This window comes from Meriones unguiculatus, chromosome 6 (genome assembly GCF_030254825.1).
Source record: "Meriones unguiculatus strain TT.TT164.6M chromosome 6, Bangor_MerUng_6.1, whole genome shotgun sequence".
Lineage (NCBI taxonomy): Eukaryota > Metazoa > Chordata > Mammalia > Rodentia > Muridae > Meriones > Meriones unguiculatus.
In genome coordinates this window covers 89646267-89654941 of record NC_083354.1, presented here as the reverse complement: position 1 = coordinate 89654941, position 8675 = coordinate 89646267, and the positions used below count along the sequence as shown (strand labels likewise).

The 8675-nt window shown below is 39.2% G+C and overlaps 1 non-coding gene across 1 annotated transcript; it reads right to left on the bottom strand.

Annotated features, from left to right (window-relative positions):
• Positions 1-7870: 7870 nt before the first annotated feature.
• On the bottom strand, positions 7871-8003 carry LOC132654999 (small nucleolar RNA SNORA17). Its single transcript, XR_009592590.1, has one exon. It is a non-coding gene; the product is annotated as a small nucleolar RNA SNORA17 (small nucleolar RNA).
• Between the last annotated feature and the right edge of the window lie 672 nt (positions 8004-8675).

Below are 8675 nucleotides of genomic sequence, written 5' to 3'. Positions count from 1 at the left end.
ATGAGGTCTACAGTTCTAGGCTTAAGAAAACATACCCTGTTACCCATGCTCTTGCTACAGTTTCTTCATCACTTACTCACAGAAACCGGAAGTCAGTGTCCATCTGTTTTAAGTATAAGATCCTTCCTTAAAATGCATAAGTGAAGTTTCTACAGTGTTACTTAAAAGAATGCTTAACTACATACCCTTAAATTGAAAGGACATTTCATGACACTGAAAAAAAATGGAAGTCATACGTACTTTTAGTTTCCTACTTACTCTTAGCTACACTGGCAATAGAGAATCTTAGTAGCATATGGTATAATTTAAAAATAACAATAAATCTACCTGTACTTTTGTGACTGTGAATACCCATGTTTTTATGTTGCTTTTCCTCCAGTAAAATAAAAACACCATATAACAGGCCTATGAAGAATTTGCACACACACACAGAAATTGCTATCTGAAAATATTAGTGAAAACCTATTTTTATAACCAAATCTAAGATGAATGCATAATTTAGCACTTATTTACAGAACAAGTAGCCTGGAAAATTTTCATGCACAATTGATGATAATTTGAGTGTGCAATTCATGGCCAGAGCTCATTAACATATTCATTGTGTCTAAGCTCTGTGTGCAAATTTAAATTGTAGTCTTTCACAAAGAGCTCATACACATCCAACACATCAGAGGAACCTCCTCTTTAAACCAATGGCAGAGCTCAAAGATTTCCACAAGATAGAAAATTGTTTTGAATATGATTTTCAACTCTGGGTTTACATTCATCTGCCAAACACAATTTGCACACAAATTGTATAATAAAAACTAATAACAGATATATTATGACTGTCTGTGCTTGTGTCTGTATTATGAAATTCTTAGTTACACCTCCAAAATCACCTACAAAATATGTGATTTTGTTCTTCCTTTCAGATGGAATTTTGTAACCTTGGCAAGGCATGTTTTTGCTTACCATAAAATAAAGAGAGATTTTAAATACTCTAGCCCCAAAACAGTGACAACATATGAGGCAATCAATATTTTGAAGAGCTGGGATAATCCATTCTCTAATGCACACATGTATCCAAGAATATTGCACCTTATAGAAAGCAATAACTTTATGTCTGAAGGAATTAGAAAACAAGAAACTTGGAGAATAAAAACATGGTTTAAAAATATTTTATATCTTTCCACAATAAGAAAATTCTTTCATAATAAAGGACACCATAATGCTGTTTTTCTGTTTAAAAAAATATTCCTCTATAAATAAGAACTCTTAAGACTATGTTAAACTATATTTTATTAACCCTCTACTTTTGAATTGGTTACAATATCATAGAATCGCCCATTCATCTTAAATTATTGTTCTGGAACTATTAAGTAAGAAAACTAGAAAAACATTTTGCGAAATTAAATAGGAACATTTTAGAGATTATTTCCAAAGTAAAATTAAATCTAATGGATTTAAAGTAAAGCCATATTTTATGCATATATTTTAGATATTTTTAATTGAAATGATACACAGTATATTTCATATTTTTAAAAATATTACCATATTGAAAATTGATGACAAATGATACAATCCATGATAGGACTATTATGTCTTAATTAGTTCCCCATAGACCAATGACTGATAAATCAGTGAAACTTCTATAACAAAGCATTATCTACACAGCAGGATTATACATTCCATAGTATAGTTTTGTGAAAGTAGACCTTCCAACACCAGTGTGCTACATAAGAGGATTTGACAAGGTTAGAATTTGTGTTACTAATGGAAATTATTTTTTCAAGAATTAACCTTTAGGCTACAAAGAATGACAGATATTCAAATATTCTCAAATGAGTATTTAAATTAGAATTTTCTATTCATTCCTGCCCCCAACAGAACTTCCATTCTGGATTCGAGAGTGTCACACATACAATTGAATTCTTAACAGCTGCCATTCAAAAGAACTGCAGAGGACCATTTGAAAGTAATATTTTGCTCTGTGTGACATCTCATTTTTCCCCCTCAGAAATCATAATTTTTTTACACACTTCGTAGTCTCCCTAACAGGAAACCAGCTCTGCCTGTCATTTTGATTGGGGAGGAACCTTGTTTTCCAGGTCACTGGCTTGAATTCTGGAGACAAAATATTCACGGGGGACCTGTACCCACACAGGGGATTTACATCTCCTAGCACAGTTTTCCTCTCCATTTGCCAGCATGCCAGGTCAGCGAGCCGCTCTGTCAGAGGGAAGATAATGGCTGCTGTAGTGCCCCCTACTTATTACACACTCAGTGCTCCTGACCTTCCTGGGAGACCCCCAGAGCATTCTGATCTGGGATGTCCCTCTCTCTTTCCACGCTTCTCACACCCAGGTCCTCTATGCAGTTGGAGGAAGACAGATTTCTTTCCCTCTTCCAACTCTTGGTTGTGCAAAATGAGGTAATGAGGTAAAACGGAGCAGTCAAAAAAAAAAAAAAAAAACTAAAGAACAATCTACAGTACAACAGTACAACAGGAAAAAAAATCTCATAATTTAACAATATTTAAAACCAGAATTAGTCAACCTCCTAACAAATATCCTATCATGTATTTTTTTCACAATAAAATAGCAAAGTATATTTTTGGAGAAATTAAGCAAGTTTTGTTTGTTTGTTTGACTGCAGTGTTTTCATAAGGACTTCATGAAAATAAAAATGAATCATCTTGCTACTTTTGCAACTTTCTTTGATTTCTCTTTAGGATGAGATGGATGTTTCAGGACACTGAGAGGAAGACTGAGAGAAACTTACCCTGTTTGTGCAGTTACAATCCAGTCCACACATGCAATCATTATATGAACTAATTGTGTTCCCTAACTGGTTTTTACAAAACTGCTCTTGGCAATAAGACACTGGAGACCCTCGCTAACCACTTCAGTGATGAGCTGATGTAGAGAAAAAAATACATAGGATTCAATCCAAGAAGGCTTAACCTCATCTAGATGAGGAGGGCAGCAATAGGAATAGAGAAAAGATGAGTCTAATAATAGATTTTGGGTTTTTTTCCCTTTTTTTTTCAATGCAGTTTATTTAGGAACCTTGAACAATCATCTGACCCTGGGGAAAGCCAGCCCACAGCTTAAATAGCCTCTGGGTAGCCAACCCCAACGTGCCATGTGGGCAATGCAGATAGGTCCACATACATGGAAGCAAGCCAGATCCTCAGCCTTAGCCAAATGTGGAGTTGTTCATGACAGAGAGCACTCACCATCGGGAAGGTGGAAGGTGGAAACAACCCAGATGCCCTTCAACTGAAGAATGGATGCAGAAAATGTGTTACATCTACACAATGGAATATTACTCAGCAATGAAAAATAAGGAAATCATGAAATTTGCAGGTAAATGGTGGGATCTGGAAAGGATCATCCTGAGTGAGTTGTCCCAGAAGCAAAAAGACACACATGGTATATACTCACTCATATAGACATACAACATAGGACAAACCCACTAAAACCTGTGCATCTAAAGAAACTAAGCAAGAGAGAGGACCCTAACTAAAATTTCCAATCCCCATCTGGAAAGGCAAAGAGGATGGACATCAGAAGAAGAAAACAGGAAACAACCTAGGAACCTACCACAGAGGGTCTCTGAAAGCCTCTGCCCTACAGACTATCAAAGCAGATGCTGAGCCTGATGGGCAACTGTTGGGCAGAGTGAATGGAATTTTAGGTAAGAACTGGGAAATAGTAAGAACTAGAGAGGACAGGGTCTCCACAAGGAGAGCAACAGAACAAGAAAATTTTTTCCCTTTTTAAAAAAAATTATGTATTTATTTTATTAATTACAGTTTATTCACTTTATATCCCAACTGTAGCCCCCTCCTTCATTCTCTCCCAATCTGACCCTCCCTCCAGCATCTCTTCCCATGACCTTCCCCAAGTCCACTGATAGGGAGGGTCCTCCTCCCCTTCCATCTGACCCTAGCCTATCAGATCTCATCAGGACTATCTGCATTGTCTTCCTCTGTGGCCTGGTAAAGCTGCTCCCCCATCAGGGGGAGGTGATCAAAGAGCCAGCCACTGAGTACAGTCAGAGACAGTCCCTGTTCCCATAAGTAGGGAGCCCACTTGGAGACTGAGCTACCATGGGTTACATCTGTGCAGGGATTCTAGGTTATCTCCATGCATGATCCTGGGTTGGAGTATCAGTCATAGAAAAGACCCCTGGGCCCAGATTTTTTGGTTCTGTTGCTCTCCTTGTGGAACTGCTGTCCCCTCCAGGTCTTTCTTTCTCTCCCTTCTTTCCTAAGATTCCCTGCACTCTGCCCAAAGTTTAGCTATGAGTCTCAGAATCTGCTTTGATACCCTGCAGGGTAGAGTCATTCAGAGGCCTCTGTGGTAGGCTCCTGTCCTGTTCCCTGTTCTCTCCCTCTTCCAATGCCCTTGAAATTTTGTAGAGTATCAATTTAAAATATTGGATTTCAAATTCTACATTTAAAGACCTAAAATCCATGTTAATTCTGAGACTTTGGGAGCCCCCATTGAAATTAACCTATAACTGCTCTCAATTTTGGAAGAAAAATTAAATTTGAATCTATAGGATGCCTTAAAATTTTTCTTGTAGTAGAATACAGACTCATTTTAACAACAAATGTTTTTTAGTCGGAATATTGTGAACTCTTGAGAAGCTCTATTGTCTAGAGACTATGCCTGCCATTTGTTCCTAGCGATGGATTGTCCACTCAAGCTATTTTGAATAGCTGAGCCAAGTATCCAGACCCATAGTTCTACATATATTTTTAAATTTAAATACCCTACAAGTAAAATTAGAAAATCCTTTAGCACTAAGAAAGTATCAAATCAAAAATATGGATACAGATTTGACAGGTTTGAACTTCTAATTTTTGTTTGAATAGTGGAGTTTCATCATTTCAAAAAAAAAAAAAAAGAAACTATCAGTTTTCCTTGATGTGAGAGTCTCACTTTGTTCATTTGCACATTTGCAGGGGTGGAAGGAAGCATGTGACAAATGCTCAATTCTGGATCATGGTAGTTCCTTGGTTGCTCTCTCAATACTAAATGGTACTGCAATGGAAAAAAATTTAAGAAGACTTGTCTTTTTAATTGTTTCTAATTCAAAGAAGGGGCCGCATAAATGATGTAAACTGAGTTACTTTCACTCTGTAGTATGCAGCATATGTATGTGCTTTTCCCATAATCCTTAGAGCTTGCTACAGGTTAAAAAAAACTTGTGAACTTCAATCTGACAGGATGAATTTATTTATTTATTGTTTATTTATTTATTTAATGTTTCCTTGGAAATATCTTTAAATGGATGGAAGTACAGAGCACAGTTTGGAACTTCTCCTTTTCTGTCTTTCATGATACCAGCTCTTTATCTGAAGATTGCTTCTGTATCCTCAGAGCAAATATCAATATAACCAAAAATAAATAAATAAATAAATAAATAAACAAAGGACCAAAAATAAGGCATGGAATAACCTCCAAAAAGCAGAGTACCACTAGATAATTGAGAATATACAGTAACATCAAGAATCCAATGAAAGTGTCTTGGGGATACTAAGGTTTGTTTTCTGTGTGTTGTAAATCTCTAGATTTTGCAATATCATCTTGTTTCCAGCAGTCGGATCTTGAACTAAAAGACTATAAACAGCCCAGTATTTGTCTTGGTGCTGAGCAGGTATCACTTCACGGTGTAAGCCCCTGGTCTCAAGGCAGGTCTTCTTACAAAGAAGGAGAGGCATCAACATAGAGGAAAGGTCTTATCAGGACCGAACAAGATGACTTCTTCTAGGAGAGACAGAGTCTGGCACTGAAACCAGCTCTGATGGCACCTCAGTCTTGCACATTCTAGTCTCTCAGTCTCTGAGAACATATTTAAGATTGTCGGTTAAGCCATTACTGTGTCATATTTTGTTACAGCACCCTGAGCTATTAGAACATGTCATGCATTCAAATCATACAATGCCAATTTTCAGGTCGAATCAGAATTGAAATCATTTTGGTCAATTATGAAAACAGATGAATGAAAAATTAAACATATACACATATACGCACAAGCATACCATGTTATCTCATTTAAAATAATCTCTAATTATTACTTGATCTTTAAGAATAAATCCTCACTCAGAAAGACAAGTGGGATAGACATTGGAAGAAGGAGAAAACATGAAACAGGACAGGAGCCTACCGCAGAGGACCTCTGAAAGACTCTACCCAGCAGGGTATCAAAGCAGAGGTTGAGACTCATAACCAAACTTTGGGCAGAGTGCAGGGAATCTTAGGAAAGAAGGGGGAGATAGTAAGACCTGGAGAGGACAGGAGCTCCACAAAGAGAGCAAAAGAAAAAAAAATCTGGGCCGAGGGGTCATTTCTGAGGCTGATTCTTCAAACAAGGACCATTCATGGATATAACCTAGAACCCCTGCTCAGATGTAGCCCATGGTAGCTCAGTGAGTACCCTAGTAAGGGGAACAGGGACTCTCTCTGACATGAACTTAGTGGCTGGCTCTTTGATCACCTTCCCCTGCGGGGGGAGCAACCTTACCAGGCCACAGAGGAGGACTATGCAGCCAGTCCTGATGAGACCTGATAAGCTTAGGTCAGATGGAAGGGGAGGAGAACCTCCCTTATTAGTGGACTTAGAAAGGGGCATGGAAGGAGATGAGCGAGGAAGGGTAGGATTGGGAGGGAATGAGGAAGGGAGTTACAGCTGTGATACAAAGGGAATAAACTATAATTAATATAAAAAATAAAATTTTAGTAAAAAAGAAAAGGAAAAGTCCTGCCATTGTTTTATAAGAAAAAGAACCTTTGAAGCTGCTGTTAATTTCATTTTCTGTTGGCCACCTATTGCCTGTAGTTCATGTGTCCTGTCCATAAGAGTAGTTTGCTTCCTCAATGAGACTCCCTTGGAGAAAGCGAAACTTTCATTTGCAGGTAGTTTTCAAGTGGTAGTTATACCAGGTAGCTATCAGCTTTTGAGTTAAAGATAGGGACATGTGTCTCCTTCTTTAAGCTCTTGGACCCCATCAGGTGCAGACCTCCCCCCACCCTCCGCAGACCTTGTGCAAGCTGTGAGTTCATATGTGCACAGTGCACAGGTTCTGTTGTGTTTGGAAGACTTTGTTTTCTTGGCCTACTCCATTTTCTCAGGCTCCTGCATTATTTCTGGTTCCTCCTTCACTGGGATTCCTGAGATCTGGGGGAAGGGGGTTGGGAAAGACATCACATTTAGAGTTGAGTATTTACTTCCAAGGTCATACATACATTGTCTGGCTGTGGGGCTCTGCACTCATTCCCATTGCAGAGGGAGGAAGCTGCTCTATGGTAGCTGAACAAGACACTTGTCTACAAGTACAGCAGAATGCCCTTAGGAGTCATTAAACTGCTACATTCCTTTAAAAGAAAATTAGTATTTGATTTCCCCCAGGTCCTTAAGCCATCTAATCTCAGGACCTTGGTCACTCAAGAAACGCCAGGTATGTGTTCCATCTCTTGGAGTGGGACTTAAGTCAAATCAGACATTGGTTGGTTACTACCAAAAGATTTGTGCCATCATAGCACTAGCATACTTTCACTAGTACAGGTGCAGGAGGGACACCAATGTAGACTAAAGAGTTTGTAGCTAGGTTGGTGTTTATGTTCTTTCTTTGGTAGAGTGCAGATTGCCTTCCAGAATCAAGCACATTAGTTCATAGGGGTGAAAGCTCCAGGTAGACCCAAGTTTGACCATCCCAAGCAAAATAACCCAGACCCAGAAGGACAGGCAGGGCTCATCTCAGGCACACTCTACTCTGGCTAGGCCTGCATGGTACCCAACTGGTGGAAATCTCCTGCTTCCTCCCTGGCCCAGCCTTCTGGAGCCAGACTGGTGGTCATCTCAGGCTCACTTTTCTTCAGGGAATCTAATCCTTCAGATGTTCACAGGTCAGAACACGGAGCATAAGCACCGCTTCTCTCCTCTCTGCCAGCTACTGTGATACAAACATGGGACACCACAGCCACACCTGCAATGCTTCTAGGGGCAGATTACAAAGTATCATATTTTCCAGTAACTTCACAAGTGTTAGCTTTAAAAAAAAAAAAAAAAAAAAAACTTGAGCAAATTTCATGCATCTATCCTTCCCCCCACTCTTCCACAAGTCCCCCTGTGACCGCCTAATGTTTGGCTGTGAGTTTCAGCATCTATTTCAACCCATTGCTGGAAACAGTCTCTCAGAGGACAGCATGCCCCTAGTAAGGGGAGGATGGGCTGTCTCTGAAGAGGACTCTATTGCTTTTTGGTCACCTCCCCCTATTGGGGCTGGCTTACTAGGCCACTGTGGAAGATAGTAAGCTCAGTCCTGATATGACTCGATGAGCCAGGATGGTTTGGTAGTGGGAGGTTTCCCTTTTCTGAGAGGGAGGGGATTGGGGATGGAGGGAAGGGGGAGAGAGGGTGGGACTTGGAGGGGAGGGAAGGGGCTATGTTTGGGATGTAAACTGAATAAATAAATATTTTTTAAAGAAGAGGCAAATTTCATTTCCTTTTACACGTTTGTTTCTCAAAAAGGTCTGTTGCCCAGAGAATGGCTTTTTACTTTCTCTTATGAACTTCATAACTCTAGTTTCTAAGCTGAAATTCTTAACCCAGTTATTATAAGCTTTTATCATTGCATCTTTAGCTAATAAATAACTGCCTTGCTAGATAATTGCTTTTCT